Source organism: Penaeus japonicus, unplaced genomic scaffold, assembly GCF_977035675.1.
Source record: "Penaeus japonicus unplaced genomic scaffold, GWHDUDI00000001_assembly GWHDUDI00000005, whole genome shotgun sequence".
NCBI lineage: Eukaryota > Metazoa > Arthropoda > Malacostraca > Decapoda > Penaeidae > Penaeus > Penaeus japonicus.
Genome location: NW_028234407.1, coordinates 16,355,635 through 16,360,634, shown reverse-complemented (window position 1 = coordinate 16,360,634; position 5,000 = coordinate 16,355,635).

Genomic DNA, 5,000 nt, shown 5'->3' with positions numbered 1-5,000 from the left:
CACACACACACACACACACACACACACACACACACACACCATCACACACACACACACACACACACCATCACACACACACACACACACACACCATCACACACACACACACACACCATCACACACACACACACCATCACACACACACACACCATCACACACACCATCACACACACACACATTCAAGAATCGGTCAAAAAGTCATTACAAGTAGATATTTTTGAGACACTGCACCCTATCCCTGACAATTCTTCTGTGGACTCTGTTTCAGGGATTTGGGTGCACTCTTAAAGTTTGCAAAAATCACAACAAATTATGAAAAATCTATTATTGCAGACTGGGATAGATTTCCTTGACTAATACCCAGAATAGGCACTAGTACTACCTGCAAGGCACCCCAGATGGGTTTTATTTCAGAGCAAAGGAGCTTCTCCCAACATAACGGAATCTTTCACGCTCTCTCTCTTTCGCTCATTATATCAGATCATTATGTTCTTCATACTCATTGTGATGGTAATGCTACATATATAGGAGGATTAAAAGTAACTTTTTTCATATGTGTGTATTTTCATAAACATATACCAAAGAAATAACCACCCTTGATAATAATATGAAGAAATGGGGAAGAGGAAAGAGACCTGTGCTTAGGACTGACAGTGCCACAGCACAAAACAGCCATACTGGCACAGGGACACATTGCAGATGCTGCATATCATCTGGATCACCTACCTCTCCTCATTATACCTGCTCATCCTGCATAGTCAGTACTTTAGAGCCAGAGGTTGTGTTGTGCATTATCACTCTCTGAAGATAGTGCTTGGTAGAGACTGTGAATGGGCGATCATCAAGGCTATCTTCACCTGGTGGTAGGAGGGAGTGGTTTTATGCTTGAGGTTTTGAACTAAACCAGTATTATGGCAAATATAGTAATTATAAAATCACCAGTCATTAAATAACATTAATAGTCATTGTAATAGAAAAACACAGTAATCCACTTTCTCCTTTTGTCAAATATAACATGAGGACTATTAGCACCTTTGTGTTGCCAAGAGTCACCCAGAGTTTGTAAGATTAGCAAGGAGTAGAATGGATAGAATGCATATAATATACATATATAAATATATATACAAATATATGTATCTATATACTCAACACTAGAGATGAGAAGCAACAAGCAAGAATGTTTCTAGATTTTGAAGAAAATATTTACCTCAACCAAATAATCAAAATCACAAAAAGGGAGGAAAATATGCTTGACCTTGTTTTTGTTTATATAGGAGAGGATATAAAAACACATAATCAATCTATACAGCTCAGTCAGAACACAATATCATTGAAATAATGTTAAAGGAAAAATACTGAAAAACAAAGAAAAACAAGTAGACCAAGTTGAAATTAGTCTAAAATTTTTGAACTTCAATCACAATAAAATTTATCGGGCAATAATAAACAAATCACTTGAGGAATCACTGAAAGATATTGAAATCCTACTAACACCAGATGATATCGGTGAAGAGGTTATACGATACTTGCAAGGATGTTTGCAAAAGACTTGTGCCCCAGAAAGAGAACCGTAACAAGAATCATAAAGTACTATTGAGAAATAAGAAGAATAGAACAAAGAACTGAATGTGACAACAGATCATGTCAAACAGGAAAGAATTACAGCAGAGATTAAAGAATTTGAAAAAATCTATAAGTAACCAAAAAATTGTTGAAGAAAAAGAGCCGTTGAAGCAATAAAGAACAATGTCAAATAATCATTCTCTTATGCACATAACAAATTAAAGAGAGGAGGAGAAATTGGGCCTCTTGAGAATAATGGTACTTTGGTAACTGATTCAAAGGAAATGACAGAATTATTCAAAATTCGATATGAAAAAGTTTTTGGTGTTCCTAAAACAGAAAAGATAATGTCAGATCATGAACATTTCAAAATTATTAACAAACCTGAATGTCTCACGGATATAACTTTCAATTAAATAAATATTATTGAGACAATCAGAGATATTGTAACAAATTCAGCAGTTGGACCAGATAAAATTCCAGCAATCTTAAAAAAAAAAAAAAAAACACAAAGAAACTATAACAAAACCATTGGTAATCCTTTGGAAGAAATCCTTGGACATCGGGAAGGTAACAATCCCTATATATAAAGGTGGTAACAAAGATCAGGCAAAAAAAAGACTGGTGACATTAACATCTCACCCAATTTATATATATATATATATATATATATATATATATATATATATATATATATATATATATATATATATATATATATATATATTTTTTTTTAAGGGTTTTGAGGGGAAAAAATGTCCATTTTTTAGACCAAGGAAACAAGATAAATCCTGGGCATGGTTTTCGTAGTGGTAGATCCTATTCATCCCAAATTCTAACACACTGCGTATACACACTAAGTGATATGATGTGATATACCTAGATTTTTCAAAAGCTTTCGACAAACTTGAATACGGAATTTTAATTCATAAAATGGAGGACCTTGGGATCGGTGGAAAAGTAAGAGAATGAATACAAAATTTCCTAACAAAACGCAGGGAAAAGGTACAGATAAATGGAGTTTTCTCCAATTAATCAAACGTGTTAAGTGGGGTGCCACAGGGGTCTGTTCTAGGCCTCTGTTGTTCCTAATCATGATTGGTGACATTGACAAAGGTATTAAACACGCAAGTTCAGTTCAGTTCAGAGAGATTTGCGAAGACGTCCCTTCGCCCGGGCTACTGAATGCTTACCGTGGCGGTCGGATTGCGTGAAGGCGCTCCAGTTACCAGGGGGCAAGCGATAAGCATATCCGCCCGGCGCCTGTCGTCTCTGGTCCCTGCCTGAGGAAGCGAGTGTGCTCGCATTCCATCAGATAGTGCTCTACCTTGGCGTCCGGCGCGCCACAATGTTCACAACGTCGCTCATCATGCCCAATGGTGGGTATGATTTGCCACGCACAAGCTGACTTCGGTACGCCTTGATATTCTGGGGGAAAGTATCAGCGACTCATAGCCTGTGGTATCTGAGTACCAGCTGGCCGAAGGGGAGGTTCTCGCTTCCTCTCTATGTCGCTGCAGTACACCGACCTGCCCTTCAGCCACCGTTTTACGCCTTAGCAGTTCCCGGCTAGGATGTACAACAAAATCACTCAAGGTTTTTTTCCTGCCTTCCTCCGCTAGCCTGTCAGCTAAGTCGTTCCCAACATGGCTTGGAATCCAGTTGATGATAATGCGTCTACCCTGATCCAGGATTCTCTGAGCAATGGTAAGAATCGTGGTCAGAAGATAAACGTTATCAAGGGGCGTGCTTTGTTGCAGGCTGTCAATGGCGGCCCTAGAGTCTGTATGTATGACAACATGCCCGTCCGTCTGGGCTGCATGGGCTAGGGCTCCCATAATAGCGACTGCCTCTGCCTGGAGCGAGGAGGCATTGTCGGATACCCGCATAGCTTTCACTATGCCCCTTGCTGCAAAACCGGCGCCTGCAGTGCGGGTAATGGGGTCCACAGAACCATCCGTGAAGTAGGTTTTACTACCCGGCGGAGTGATTGCTGCAATATTCCTCTCCGCCTCATCCTTCAAAAGAGACGGAGAGTACTGTGTCTTTCTCCTTGACAGGTTCATGACAGAATACTCTATCAAGGATCGTGCCCACGGCGGGGCTGTGACATAGTTAGGGTGGGGGAGGTCCATGCCCTTAACCAGTAGTGTCTCCTTGAGCTCAAAGCGTATCAGCACCCTGGCTGTATGAGACAGCCAGGTGTTGTTGGCAAAGAGTTCATGGTTCTGTGCAAGCCGACGCTGCACTTTCTGACTTAGCTGCGAGTCCGGCAAGTCCGGCAAGGAACTGAGCCGCCATCTGATCGATCCGGGTGTCCAGGGGGAAGAGATTGGCCTCCAAGGGGAGGTTGATGCCCTTATCCCACCTAGAGGCACCCAGGATAATCCTGGCAGCCTCGTTTTGCATGATGTCAAGCCTTTTCCTTAGTCCAGGCTTGACCGTAATCAGGGCAACGGAGGCATAGTCCACGATGGGACGGACAGCGTGCACATGGAAGGATCTTAGTACACGGTGCCCAGCCCCTAAGCGTCGCCCTGACAGAGCTCTCATGACAGAGTCTTGCCTTGGTCCGTTCTAGGAGGTATATCACGCAAGAGTAACATCTTTTGCAGATAATACAAGGATATGTACGTCAATAATTTTATCAGGTATGGAAGACAAGCTAAATGTGGATCTACATACCATCTGTAATTGGGCAAAGGAAAACAATATGAAATTCAATGTTGATAAATTTGAAATTATATAAGGTATATAGTCCAACTGGAAATCTGATATCAAGATTATAGTTGGTTGAGGGAACAGAGACTATAGAGAAAAAAAATAGTAAAAGGTCTAGGACTTTATAGGAGCATTGACATGAACTTCATTCGCCATATAGAGCAGACAGTCATAAAAGGAAACATGATGACTGGATGGGTGATGTGGAATTTTAATACAACAGATCCAGAACATCTATCACTATGGAAAACACTCGTGATTCCAAGATTGGAATAACGATACCAAGTATGGAGTCCAAGTCTTACAAAAGATATAATGTTACTAGAACAGGTTCAAAGAGTATTTGCAAGAAAATTTGGCAACATGATAGGTCTTAGCTACTGGGAGAGACTAAAAATAAGACTATTCTCATTATATAGACGGAGAGAAAGATACTTTTTATATATGAATGGAAGATTATTGAAAGTGTAGCACCAAATCCAAGAGATTTAGAGGAAGGGGGACTTAAAGTAAGACGTTCCCCCATGCAGGGAAGAACAGTTACAGTACTGGGATAAGTGCATCAACATCAATGTTAAAAAAAATATTCTCTTTATTCATCCGAATTTCTTCATCTTTTTCTTCTCATTTGCTTCCTCTACTCCTTCCTTTCTATTTCTCATTCTTCTTGTTCTCTTTTCTTCTTCCTTTTATTTTTTGTCCTCTTCTTCTCATTA